General features: G+C 36.4%; 2 pseudogenes; one reads left to right on the plus strand and one right to left on the minus strand.

Annotated features, from left to right (window-relative positions):
• Positions 1-3645: 3645 nt before the first annotated feature.
• On the minus strand, positions 3646-5528 carry LOC114195589 (molybdate transporter 1 pseudogene; annotated as a pseudogene).
• A 9019-nt stretch (positions 5529-14547) lies between these two features.
• Positions 14548-15255, plus strand: LOC146884091 (protein FAR-RED IMPAIRED RESPONSE 1 pseudogene; annotated as a pseudogene).
• Positions 15256-15462: the final 207 nt, after the last annotated feature.

Below are 15462 nucleotides of genomic sequence, written 5' to 3' on the forward strand. Positions count from 1 at the left end.
CATAAGTCACAAGATCATCTTCTGTCACCATCATAGCATTATTTTCATTATCTGATAGACCATTTCCCCTTTCATAGTGAGCCATCCAAATTAGTTCTCTTCTATGTCTCCTGACCCTCCCTTGAGCTGCATTATCACTAGAGTTAGAATTGTTGTTTCCAGCATTACCTACACTAGGCGATTATATAGATTGCTCTATAGTTTGTTGTGCTATCCTTTTTGCATTGTTTGGCTTATCCTCCTCAACATCCTGCTGTTGTGCCTCATTATCAATCAGATTCTCTTGGTGGTTTGTGTCTTCACTTTTGTCCCAGTTCCAGGACTTTCCTTATTCGAAAACAACATCTTTGTTGATAATGATCCAGTTTTTAACAGGATCAAATAGTCTGTAGGATTTTGATTCATTACTAACACCAAGAAAAACACATCTCTTCCTTTCCCCCTAACAATGTGAGTGTCATTCCCAAGCTTTATTGTATAATGGAAACTTTCATCTAAAGTTGAGAACCAATCCTTGGTACCATTCATGTGGTTGTTGCACCCAGAATCTAAGAACCACTTGTTCTATTCTTCCTTGAGACTAATTGAAGCCATTATCAAGAGCTTATCCTTTTGTTCCACCTTATCCTCAACTTCAGCATAATTGCCATTTTTCTCCCATGTGGGACACTCATAATGAAAGTTCCCAAGTTTGTGACATTTATAGCATTCAACTTCATTTTTGTTGAAACTTTGTCTTCCACTACCTCTGCCGCGGAAGGATCCTCTGCTACTCCTTCCTCTTCCTTTTCCTCTTCCATTTCTCTCACTTGTTACCATTTGTAAGACCCGTTCTTCCTCCATAGCTAGCACCATCCTTTGTTCGTGCACCAATAAACTGCTCTGAAGTTCATCTATGGTCATGGCTTCAATGTTATTTGATTCTTCAATTGAAAAAACTACATAGTTTAACTTTGTTGTCACAGACCACAAAATCTTTGCAATTATGATTTTTTCTTGCATGTCTTCACTGTAAGCCAACTTCATACTTTTAGCTATCTTTAAGGTCTGAGCAAAATTGCTATTCACAAATTCTCCATCCCTGAAATTTTTGCCTCATAGAATCCTAGATATTCTTAGATGTATCATCGTTCAAGATGGTGTCCAAGATCTCTCTATCGATTGCTTGATAGAGATAGTTCTTGATTTTCATATCCTTCAACTTTTGCTCCTCCATTAATTTAATTTCATATTCTAAAGCGTTGGCTCTATTGGAAACATTAGCAATGCCATTCTCCACCCGATGCGAATATTCTTTTGATTGAAGAAAATTTTCCATTAGCTTCGCCCAATGCTCATAATGACCATCGAAATTGGGAATTACAGGTTGCACGTACTTGTTGTTGTCAGTCATGGCTGTAGAATAAATTTCAGTCTTCACGTGTGCACTCTCAAGGTGTCTCTCTCTCTCTCTCTCTACGCTCGGCTTGGTGTTTCTCTTTCTCACACCCTAGTGTATACCCCTCACCAAAGATGTACGCTCACTCTCACCTAATGTTAAAGATTCTGGTTCTGCAAGATGAACGTTTCTGCGAGAGTCAATTTCTGCTATAAAAAAACTTATTTGTATTATGTTGAATACTGCATAGCAGAGCATATTATTATAACCCTTAGGACTAGCAAAAAACACAGTCAACATTTCTAACCATTATTAATAAGAAAAAATAACTGAACGTAACAAATATATTCTGAAAAATATCTACTAACACACATATGTATTATTTTAAAGTTTTAAATTTCAAAATAATTTCATGTTCACTAATAATATTCCTGGTCTTTAATAAAAAAAAATACTCCCGGTCTTCATCATCAAACAGAACAAAACCATACTTTCGAATATGAAAGGGGAAATGGGAAATGACAAAGAAAAGAACATTGTTACTAATTGCACACATGTTTTGGTTACAAGGGCATACTCATGTGCCACCACCTATTGTTGGGAAAAGTCCCTACCTTTTGGTCTAAAAGCCTTTTAAATTATCTCATGATCCAAAACTTTTCTTTTTGACCATTTGATTTCTTGTTTTCTGCTCCAACAAATTCAACAATCACCCAATAATACTCACTTTAATCAATAATTTTGAGCCGAATTTTGAATATACATTCAGCCATATGTTAATTTGTAACAAAGATCTTAAGTTTTCTAAAAATTTTATTTAATTTAGTCGTAATCTAATTTTAAATGAAAAGTATGATCTATAATTAATGATATTAGATCCAACTTACATGCATTACATAATTACTCTATGCATTCTTTCTAATCGTATTTGAATTTCCACCCTCTTAACATGTATTTTATTAAACGAATTATACACATCTCCAAAGCAAATTTGAAATATGTGTGGAAATCAATACTTACTATCATTTATGTAGTTTTTCTTAATAATTGTATCCATCAGAATATTGTTTCAAACTAACATTCCCTACTTTTTAATATTCTTTTAGAAAAACAAAAAGTGTAATAGATTTTCTTAACTTCAATAAAATGTTTATAAGAACTTCTAGTTTACCTCTCTTATTTCTGCAACACAATATAAATGCATTAGTTAAAGTTAAATAAAATATGAGAATAAATAAATACTTGAATTTTGAAAATAACTATTAGACAAAAACAAAAATCTTCAAGAAATGTAAGACTTAAAAAGATACTTATTATCTAAGTGAAAAAACATAGATAGTGATATACTCAAATTAGGAGGTAGCAACCAATTAAGTTCTCAATAATTATGTTCTATACTCATTAAAAGTTTTACATGGGAATCTTAACCCTAGAAGCCCTTAATTTTAGTTTCAATTACCAACAATGATTTCCATCTAAAGGCAACAAAATGTTTGATAAAAGACTTTGAGGCCATTATATATATATATATATATATATATATATATATATATATATATATATCCTTTGCAAAGTTGGAATAGAGTCATGCCACTATTTATTGTTGGATAAAGGCACATTATCTTTTGGGTTAGAGGCCGGCAACCCCTTATCAAACTACATACAATCAAGAACCAAATATTCAACTTCATCTTCAAAAACAATATCCTTCAAGATTCTATAAAGTTAGTAAAATATTGTGTGTCACTATTCTAAAAGAAATTGTGGGGTTAGCGTATAATTAGTTAATTAAAATATCTAGTTCATTTGTTAAGACGTAAACTGATCGATGCATTTCTTAACTTCTATATATAAACCTTAATTTTAATTTTAGTGGTAAAGAAGAAAAGGAAAGAAAGTGTTAAAAAACTAAAAAAAAAAAAAGGAAATAAATCTACATTTTCATGATATGTTTTAAAGTGGAAATTGTTTCTTTATGTGTTTCACCCCTTTTTTTCAGAGATTTTTTTTTTTAACAATGAAGAAGCAAAAGTGAAAAGAGAAAAGGCAAGTAAGATGAATATATAGAACTATTATTTATAAATTTATTTACTTTTACACTAACCATTGCGTGATTTAGTTGTATCATTTGTAAATTTTATATACCTTTTGTATGATATTTTTTCATTGTCTCTCTCAATCAACGTTAACCACCATACTACACAACAAAAACCTTTCTTTTCCCATCACTTTCTTTATTATACAAATATAGATTAAATACAAACTCGTTATCATCAAATCAATATTTTCATACAATTCATAATTGGATAACAGTGTAAAAGGCTACACCGTTAATATATCCCAATTACATCATTTATTACATAAATAAACCCAATTTCTTGACACCAATGCACTCAAAATTACATACAAAGACAAAAAACAAACAACTCAAGTTCCTACCAAACCAACTATGTTCACTCTCTCTTCAACTATACCATAATAATTAATGTCTTTAGACCTTTACAAACCTTTGGCTTCAACCACCAAACTAAAACAAACTTAGTGCAGAAAAAACTTTCAAACAGTTACTCTTATATTATTTACAGAGAGATTAAAAGCACTAATAACAGAATCATGTAAGCACTCATTTTCTTCACACTTGCTCAGGATTTTTCTGCATCCAAATGGCAGAAAGTGGTTTGTCCCTTGACCAATTTCTCAACCTAAGAAGCACATAAATAATCATTCCACACAAAAAGCCAAGAGCAGCACTTGATCCCACAAGTGAAACTGCAGTGCAAATAAGCATCACAAAGGAATCTTCCTTGGTGTTCATGTCCCTACAACACATGGCTAGTTCTATTCCAGCAAAAAGTAGCAACACCCCTAAAATTCCCACAGGAAATTGCCTTAAGATGTGTGCCAAAGAACTTCCCAACACCAAACCCAAAGCTAATTTGGCAACACCAAGAAGTGCCACACAACCACCACTCCTACCACCAAACTTATATTGCCCTGCAAGTCCACCAGCACCATGGCAACTTGGCATTGCACCAAACCAACTTCCAACCAAGTTCATCAACCCCACTGTCACTGACAATGAAGTGGCTGAGAAATCCTTTCCTGGAAACAGATCTGATGACAACTTGCAAACAGCCACCACAGAGTTCAAAATTGACAGTGGAAGTTGAGGAATTGCACCCTTCACAAACCCTTTCTTCCATGCATGCTTTGAGAACTTCACCACCTCTATTGATGATGGTCCAAACTTTATCTCATGCACCACCTCATGCCTCCTCACAAAGGCCAAAACAACCCCCAACACAAACACCATGAAAGCTGAAGGCAGTGAGAAAATAACCCTTCTCACCCTACTTCTTCTCTTGTTTCTTGCAACCTCATTTTGCATATCATCACCCCCACTTTGCACTCCCTCACAGCACCCTCTATTCTTCTCCCCAGCCCCATTCACAATCACAATGAAACACAAACACACAATAGCCAAAACCAACCCATCCAACCCCAACCAATGTCTTTCGCCCAGAGACTTGCTCTTTGGCAAGTCCTGAACTTTCCTCACATACTTAACCGCTGTGAGAGCAAAAGACAAGCCCTGTGCCAGCTGAATTCCCCTCACAACACACAGAGGAATCAACATGTACACGAGCTGCATCAACCCTGTCACCCCCAGAACAAACAACACCCCACCGGTTAATATTCCGGCGGCCATGATCTCCGAGACGCCGAAGGTTGTGTCCGACAAGGCCTGAGCTGCGATGGATTTCATGGGCTGGACCGGCATGGGGACGCCATAGATGGCTCCAGTGATGATGTTGTAGACACCTGTGAAGATGAGTGTGGTGCCAAGGTTGAGGTCCCTGGCAAGGGTCAAGGCCAACACTATTGGTATATAAGTGCCAAGATCACCCATGGCACCGTTCAGTTCACCCCATTTTGAATGAAAAACAAGGTTGTTCTTCACTTTGTTCACCACCACTTTGGCTGAGTAACCTTTGGCCGCTGCGGCGGTGGAAGGAGTAGGAGTTCGAGTGATTTCCTGTGCTTCAGGATCTGAGATTGGATTCGAAGTAGGGTTTTCGTGCGTCATTGCCATTGAAAACGCTACTTTGCTTTGAAATTCTCAAACTTGTAACCACAAAAAAGAAGTGAGTTTATGAATTTTAAACATAGGAAATACTTGTTTATTTATAGGGGTTTCTAAAGTCAATGTTAGAAGCAGTCTATCATTACAAAAAATCATTTAAAACTTTCTATTTTAAGATGTATATAATTTATAAGTTAATTTATAAACAGTAATGTTTTTAATGTTTACAACTAACCATTAGATTATTGTCAAAAACATTTAATATCATAAATTTAATCATCAAGCTCGATAAATATGTTTATGTGTAATAAGTATAATAATTAATGCATAGGAAAAACGTATAAAATAACCCGTTGACATTATACATGACGCTGATTTTATTAATTAATATATGAACGTGTACAAGTTTACACGGTAACAAATATTATATCACGGGTTAACAATTGTTGAATATGTGGATTAGAAGATAAAAAATGATAATAGTGGATTTTAGGTATTTGAGCTTAGTTTTATTTATTAAGAAAATAATATTCGAACATAAAATTCGAACTCATTTTTTATATGGGTGACGTGGTACCCTTTTTTTCTTTTATTTTTATTTTTTTTAAATGAAACTGAACCCATGGTCACGTGCACAGAAGTTTTGTGCAGTAAATTCTTTTTGGCAAAATTAAAGCAGACATGGAGAAAGAAAGTAAGACAAAATGGAAAACTTGTAGAGTGTTCGTGAGACAGGGAGAGAGAAAGTCGGAGGAAGTGGAGACAGCGTGAGGAAGTCGGAGGAGAGGTGGAAACAGCGTGAGAAAGTCGGAGGAAAGGCGGCGACAGCGTGAGCAACTCGAAGGAAAGGCGAAGACAGCGTGATCAAGTGTGTGGAAAGGTGAAGACAGCGTGAGGAAGTCGGCGGAACGACCGAGAGAGACTGAGATAGTCGGAGGAAGTCGAGACAGAGAAGTTGTGGTGTTACAGAAGCGAGGCGGGAGGCGATCACCGTGAGAGAACACACCTACGACAGCAACGATAGTGGAGGGGATCGAATCTAGTGGAAGCGAGTCGATGGCAACGACAACCATTCCACAGGAAGCCGTTCCGCAACACCATTTTAGTGTAAGGTTCGTGTTTTTTTGTTCACCATTTGAAAAGGTTTAATCTTTGGGGGAAAATGTTTTATTTATTTTCGAGTTTGGTGCAACATTGTTTGACAGAGTCGTTGGTGTTGTTTGCATTGTGGTGTGGTTTTGTAGTCTCGATTTTGTAGTGGCGTGTTGTGGTGTTTGACAATGTTGTGCCTTTGGACAACACCAAAATTTTCAAAGCAGCACATTTGGGGGTTTTTTAATTTTGGTGGCCGAATGTTACTGAGTTATGGTGGGATATGGAAAATAGGAATTTTTTATGTTTCAGGGGATGGACATTGGTGTTTGACTTGGCCATAATTTATTGTTGTTATTGTTTGTTGTTTTTGGAATGTTATTTGGTTTGTGTAATTATTTGATACTATGCCATTGAAGGATAAATATTTTCAGTTGTAAAATAGGAAAGGATGACGGGTAAAGGACAATCTGATGAGAAGGTATTGACATTATAGTTTTATGAATTGGTTGTTATCATTATTTGTGTATCATTTTTAAATAAGTTATAATTTATGTATTTTGATTGAATGTTAGTGTCGGTTGCGGACCTTTTGTTACACGAAGTACATTGTTGAAATTAACGGCTTGCTTTTGGATAGCAATCGTGCAAGGATACAAGATACACCATTCCAATGGTGTTTGCAGATAGTAAAACCATTACAAATATGTAATCCCCTTATGCTGGAGATGCTGAAGCGATGGTTACCGGCTCGTGTCATGCAACGGTGTATTCCATTAAGTTATGGTGATATCTCCATGTGCTTAGGATTGGGTGTATTTGGGGTGGATGTGGAATTTGATAAAAATATATGTGGTGTTGTCGGGTCAGTTATGAAAGATAAATTACTATCAGTTGAAAATGTTATTCATGTGATTAAGAGTTTGGTAGAGGCTGAGTTTGTTGATGTTGATAATGTTTGCCGTTTGTATATTTTAGTTTGTTTTGTTGTCCTTTACTTCCCTAGGAATTCAAGAACTATTAGTAATATTCCGTTCAGTGTTTTAGACAATATAGATAGGTTGTCCACTTACAACTGGGGTAAAGCAGTCCATACCTATCTGGTAAAAAGTTTAAGTCGTGTCTTTTTGGCACTTGGTCAAGCGAAAATCTGCTTAAGCGGCTCAACAACAGTTTTGCAGGTACAAAGAACTTCATTTAATGATTATTACTGATCTGTACCATATATAAAATGATGAAATTTACAAATTTGTATTTTGTAGTTGTGGGTTGTAGAACGGCTTCGATTATGTGCGTCAAATGCAGAGTTTGTTTTTCCACGAATTTTGGGCTGGACAGACTTTCAATTAAAGAGAAGACGCATTGAGAAGTTATTTCAAGAGACCCATGTATAAGTCCCTACCATTTATACTTTATGAAAATGTTAATTATATTTGAGCACTAATCTGTTAGGGTTTTTGTTCATTTAGATTTTTTTGGAATGGAGGTTGAGAGAAGAAGACCATGAGAATGAAATTATTCGAGATGCCTTGCAACTTGGAGACGAAGGGCAATCCAAAAAAGTGCATGTAGATAAGAAGGCTGCGTCGACGCAAGACTTGTTAAAGAAGCTGTGAAAGCATGGAAGACGCCTACAGAAGTTGAAGAAGCACATGACGGAATTGCGTGAAGAAATATTGTCTAGATCTCATAAAGGGGATGAAGAAGATGGAGAAAATGTTGACGAGAAGGGTGCGGAAGGTGTACACAAAGAAGGCAATGTTGAGGTTGAGGTTGAAGAGCGTGAGCAGGAGGATGAAATTGGTGAACGTGTTCATAAAGGTTTTGACTTGAACTCCGAATATGATGTTGCCCAGTTTGGGGAGGTTTTAGCACTTCAAGTCATTGCTCCATATGATCCACAACAGCCATCAATTGATTCATTAGGGGTTAACTTGATGAAGTTGTACAACACTGTGACTTATGACCGTACTCCTTATAGGTATTATTAATTAATTTTTTATGACATGTATGAAAATGATTAAACAAACCATGATATTTGTTATTAACAAACTTAAATTGTAGGTTGGTGGCCAATATAAATGGCCAAATTTTGAGTACCTCTGAATGCTCTGGTTTTGGTCCTGCAAATAAGGTGGACAATATGGTAAGAACTGTTTTTTGTATTTCTATTTCTATGAAAGTGAGGTGATGATGTTCGGGACGTAATGGTTTGTGATCAATAATTTATTTGAAAATCTGAAGACCAAAATTTATGTAGTCAGTCCCCATGTAATATCAGAGTAGTCCCCACGCCTGGTCACAGCAGTATGTTTTTATTTATTTGTAAATCTCCCCAAGCAAGGGACATAAAGCTTTTTTGAGCCCTTTGTAACATTAATTTAATTTCATTTTCATTTGCCTGATTTGGTGAATCCTTTTGTGTAGGCTGTTTTGTTCGGTGCAAGCACAATGATGTACTTTGAACGACGCAAATATGGTCATGTTAAGCGAGTAGCTTTCAATCCGTTATATGCGGTACAACAACTTAATGTTTGATTACGAATGACTTAGCTTTATTTGAGTTAGAAATAACTAATGTCAGTTGTCATTGTAGACTCATGTTCTGCACGACTCACGAAAGATGAAGATTAATAGACGGCAATGGACATTGAAAGACTATGAGGCTTACCTTCGTGTATGATTGATTTCTGTAGAGGATATTGTGGATGCTGATTTTGTGAGATTCCTCTTCATATATATAATTTTTGTTGCATATTTAATACTTTCAAAGTTTAGTGATACATTTATTATTTAATGCAGTTGTTTGCCCCAATGGTGCATGAAGGTCATTGGTGGTGCTATGCTGTAAATTGTCAACAGAAGAAGCTTTATGTGTTGGATTCAATTGGACATTCGAATAAAAATCGTAAAAGAGTAGACAACGCTATTGTAAGCACTACAAATCTGCAATATACATTTTGTATTTCTTGTCATAAATGTTTATTTTGTTGATTTCATGATTGATGGTAGGCTCATAATATGGGATTGCTTTTTGGTATGCTGTTGAAATGTGGTGATGATGAATATCCAAAATTTGAATCAGAATGCCACAATACTCCTATTCAACCAAACTTGTATGTGTTTTCATTTATATAATCTAAATGAGTTATTTTTCCATGTTGTGTCTGAATTTGTTAAGACTCTGTATTTATGTTTTATTTACTAGAATGTGACAGTTCAGTTTAGCAGGTCATTTCCATTTAATTGGGTTAAGTTTTTCATTATGTAATTAGGAATGTGTATCATTTAGGAACTGATATTTAAGGTCATTCACACAAAGCTGAGGTGATGATGTTCTGCTGGTTAGTATGTAGCAAAAAAATTATTTGTTGCTCTCCCCACAAAATGTGAGACCACTCCCCACACATGGGTTGAGTATTTATTTTTAGCATATGATAATGATTATAACCGAGGATGAATAAGGAATTTTGAGTACTTTCTCAGTTTTTCTTATGACTACGAGATGAAGATGTGCAGGTTATGATGTGTGTTCCATTTCTTATATAAGAGTGTGCAGGCCAAAATATTTGGCTACACTCCCCACATAAATAGAGGGCACTCCCTACGTATGGGAGCCTAACCTTTTGTTATTCATTTTAAAATGCTTCGAATAAGGCGTGCATCAGCACTATTGAGGAGTTCGTAACTTTTATTTAAAATGGAGTACATGAGTCTGTGTCCACATTATGGTCTGTGCATGAATGTTGTAGACGTTGTGTTGGGTTTTCCTTTTTTTAATTACGAAATTATGCAGACCAAAAACTTTGCCACCGCTCCCTATATAATTTAACTCCGATTCCCACCTCTGGAAGGAGTAATTTATTTTATTTAATTGGATATGCCTCTAAGGAAGGAACACAAAGCCCATTCCAGCCCTTACTCACTTTCATTTAATTTTATTTCGATGTATGTGAGGTCACGATGTTGTTGACCTTGTGGTGGCTCTTCCATTTTTAATTTTTAATTGTGAACACCAAAATCTTTTGTACCACTCCCCATTTAATTTGACAGTACTCCCCATGTCTGGGAGGGGTTGTTTGTTTGTTTACTTAGCTATGCGTCCTTGGAAGGAAGACAAACCATTTTTCAGCCCTTAGTCACTTTCATTTAATTTTATTTCCACATATGTTAGGTCATGATGTTGTTGACCTTGTCGTGGGTGTTTGAATTTTTTATACGAAATGATGAAGACCAAAATCTTGTGTACCACTCCCCATTTAATTTGCGAGCACTCCCCACCTCTGGAAGGGGTTTTTTTTTTATTTCATTGGATATGCCTCCAAGGAAGGAAGACAAAGCCCATTCTAGCCCTTACTCACTTTTATTTAAATTTATTTCCATGTATGTGAGGTCACGATGTTGTTGACCTTGTGGTGGCTCTTCCATTTTTAATTTTTAATTGTGAACACCAAAATCTTTTGTACCACTCCCCATTTAATTTGACAGCACTCCCCATGTCTGGGAGGGGTTGTTTGTTTGTTTACTTAGCTATGCGTCCTTGGAAGGAAGACAAACCATTTTTCAGCCCTTAGTCACTTTCATTTAATTTTATTTCCACGTATGTTAGGTCATGATGTTGTTGACCTTGTCGTGGGTGTTTGAATTTTTTATACGAAATTATGAAGACCAAAATCTTGTGTACCACTCCCCATTTAATTTGCGAGCACTCCACACCTCTAGAAGGGGTTTTTTTTTATTTCATTGGATATGCCTCCAAGGAAGGAAGACAAAGTTCATTCCAGCCCTTACTCACTTTTATTTAAATTTATTTCGATGTATGTGAGGTCATGATGTTTGGCAGACCTTGTGGTGGGTCTTCCATTTTTACATTTAAATTGTGAAGACCAAAATCTTTTGTACCACTCCCCATTTAATATGACAGCACTCCCCATGTCTGGGAGGGGTTGTTTGTTTGTTTACTTAGCTATGCGTCCTTGGAAGGAAGACAAACCATTTTTCAGCCCTTAGTCACTTTCATTTAATTTTATTTCCACGTATGTTAGGTCATGATGTTGTTGACCTTGTCGTGGGTGTTTGAATTTTTTATACGAAATTATGAAGACCAAAATCTTGTGTACCACTCCCCATTTAATTTGCGAGCACTCCCCACCTCTGGAAGGGGATCTTTTTTTTATTTCATTGGAGATGGCTCGTTGGAAGGAAGACAAAGTCCATTCTAGCCCTTACTCACTTTTATTTAAATTTATTTCGATGTATGTGAGGTCATGATGTTTGGCAGACCTTGTGGTGGGTTATATCCAATTTGTATTACGAAATTACGAAGTCCAAAATGTTTGCCACCGCTTCCTATATACTCTGTCATAAGTCCCCACCTCTGGGAGCGGTGGTGTTTTGGACCATTTCTAAATGGTTTTTAGTTACGAATATGAAGCAAATTTGAGTAATTAATAACATATAATTTTATTTACATGCCTCTGAGGTCATTATATTGACCACATTACGGTGCGTGTAAAATGATGTATGAGCTTATCATGTTGACAGAACTTAGAAGCAAAAACATTTTGTCTTTTGTTAAAATGGCCTTCAATAACATCAGATAGTCAACAGTCGTGGTGGTCCTTCTGGTTTACCATATAAACGTCAAAACAAAAAGCACTTAAGAACATCTAAACAACAAACTAAACACATCTTAAATAATATAACCCCATGTTTTACATTTAATCTTCGACATTTTGTGGAGGCTCAGTGTTGGAGGAGGTCTCCCCAATGTGAGCAACAAACTCAGTGGACGGATTGACAAATTTTTTTAGTATGTCCTAAACTTTTGGATCAAGTGATGGATGAGGCTCAATGACAGGCTTGATTGTGGCTTGGACTAGTTCATCTGTGGGTTCACAAATGTCCGCTTTGAAGATCTAGTTTTCAAAAAAGGCGTTTGTCCATATTAATGACCAAAGTTGTGGGGAAACGAAAACATTTCGTAGAAGTAAGGTGATGTTCTTTCAAATTGGGGAGAGTACCTTGACAATGTTGCGGACAGTGATGTTTAGGTAGCAAATTTTATGTCTATGACCAAAATTCGCAACCTCCTATGAACAACTAAAGAACGTTACTATGACAAAGATTTAACGCATACCAATTCCATGTTAAAAATGACATTATAAAATGTGTGTGACGCAAACTTGACTTACGATGTTCAAAAGTAAAACTTCTCCAACAGTAAGATCTCTCCCATATTCTGGATGAAGAAGTACTTTCCGGTGCACACTTGCCCAAACCGTGTCAGTAGAATCCTGTTCTTGTAAAGGCTTAAATCAGTTGAACAATTTGTTTCGAATACATATTATTTGTGTTAAAGAATGATACCTTCACACATATATGCATATCGCCTAGGCCATTTGGGTTGCACTGTTTCACAATGCATGCTACGAAAGGAAGTATACCAGTTCTGTTACAACTTCCTAAGTGTGTAGTATTGTTAATGTCTCCGTCCTTAACCAGCCCTGTGAATGAAAACTACCATGAGTGTTTCGCCCATATTCATAACGACAACAAATTAATGTTGATTAAAGCATATGTACCATGGAACTTTATGAATTTCTCTGCCCATAACCATGCATTTAATTTGAAATCCCTTTCATAAGTTGCAACAGCAATAGACTGTGCAAATTCTTGGGTGCTTTGTGCGTCTTCTGAACCACGGTTAATGATAGCTGCTTGGACTTTTCCTGCTGGCCCTAAAATAAGGATTGTTGATGAATTACATTTTTTAATGAAAGATGCCAAATCTTCTTCTTCTACATCAAGGCCCTTCCACGGTTCCATTGCAACTGAGAAAAGTTAAAATTTGACAGATTTAAATTAAGAAATGCGCCAGACTATTGCAAACCATTTGTCTAAAATTAATGATGTACCACTACAATGCAACAATGAAAGAGATCATCACTTACCTGCTATGTTCCGCCGCAACCCAACAAAGAAACAAACTTTTTATGGTCCCATAAGTAGTGGGCCGCGAGGTCCATTATATAGAAAAAGTATATGATGGTGATATGTCCATAATACCCTTGCTTTTCTTCTTCAGTAAGTTTAATGGTCATTAATGTTTTGTCTCATGTTTCATCGCCAACCCTTTAACTTCTCTCGAACCCCCTTACCTAACACAAGTTAATGCAGAGTTATGGCAGGAGCTTGGACATTAAAGGCACACAGGTTGGTAGCCATCGTTGAATGCTGTTTGGAGCTGCACACTCGTCGTCATTAAACAACGTCAACTTCCTTTCCAAGTAAGTGGGTAATATAAGTTCAGAAAAAAAAATTATTCCGTCTAAAAAAAATTTCATGTCCGCATTAATGATGAAAGTTGCTTGCATTTGGGTTGCTGTGTTAAAACATTGCAGACGCGTTTACGTTGTATGTTACCTAGGGTTTGAATCAATGTTGAATGTCATACATGGCCACCAACTCTTTGTATTTTTATGAAATATTGAATATATGTTGTAATGACATTCGCAGCTATCCTGTTAACCAATGAACAATAGTAAAGAACAATATTTGCTTGGGTGAAGACATTCCTGTCCAAGCGTCGCATGAACTCAATGAAGATATTAATAGTGACAATGCACATAACGTCAACGAACATGACATTGTTCCAAAAGTCCATATGTGTTTTGAGACATTGGACGCTGTGAAGGTTTTTTACAGAAATTTTGCTATACAAAGTGGCTTTGGTGTTAGGATCAGAAGTTCACTACGTGGTGCAGACAATAAAATCAACTACATCAAGTTAGTATGTTCGCGTGAAGAAAACTACGTTTTTGCCATTCCCCAGAATTGAAGACCGTGCCAAGTCAAAAAAAAATAGTGCAAAGCAGGTATAACTGTTGGGAAGAAGGAAGGGAAATGGTACATAAGGAGTGTTGTCACTGATCATAGTCATGACATAAGTCCACAGAAGTCAAGGCTAATACGTGGCAACTGTAAAGTAAACATGCATGCTAGGCAAACTGTTGACATCAACGACGAAGTCGGTGTTAGGATCAACAAAAGTTTTCGATCACTGGTTTGTGAGGCCGATGGATATGATAACATAAGCTTCATTGAGCGGGATGTCCGCAACTACATTGGTAAACAAAGAAAGTCACTGTGCAAGGATGAGGATGGACAAGCGTTGCTTCGACACTTCTCACAGATGAGAGAATTGAACAACAACTTCTTCTTCGATATAGACATGGATGAAAATAACAGAATATGCAATATTTTTTGGGCCGATGCAAGGAGTAGAGCGGCATGTCAAGATTTTGGTGATGTGGTGTCATTTGACACAACCTACTTAACAAACAAATATGACATGCCATTTGCGCCTTTTGTGGGAGTCAATCATCATGGGCAGTCAATTTTGTTAGGTTGCAGCCTTGTTTCTTGTGAGGACACAAGTACGTTTGTGTGGCTTTTTAAGTGTTGGCGTCGATGCATGTACAACGTCGAACTTGATGGTATCGTTACTGACCAGTGTAAGGCAATGATGAACGCAATTAAAGTGGTATTTCCTAACACAAAACATAGGTGGTGCTTGTGGCACATCATGAAAAAGGTGCCTGAGAAATTGCAAGGGTACACAAACTACAAACCTATGAAGACGGAATTGAAGAAACTTGTGTACAATTCCATCTGTGTTAATGACTTTGAGTTAGGGTAGGTGGATTTTATTACCAAGTATGACTTAAAGGCAAATGAATGGCTGTGTACGTTGTATGATGAGAGACATCGCTGGGTTCCTGCTATTTGAAAAGTCATTTCTGGGTTGGAATGTCAACTACACAAAGGAGTGAAGGCATGAATGCATTTTTTGATGGATTCATCAATTCTAGCACAACCTTGCAACAATTTGTCATACAGTACGATA

Source organism: Vigna unguiculata, chromosome 8 (genome assembly GCF_037176805.1).
Source record: "Vigna unguiculata cultivar grain cowpea cultivar isolate G323 ecotype 2 chromosome 8, ASM3717680v1, whole genome shotgun sequence".
NCBI classification, from domain to species: Eukaryota; Viridiplantae; Streptophyta; class Magnoliopsida; order Fabales; family Fabaceae; genus Vigna; species Vigna unguiculata.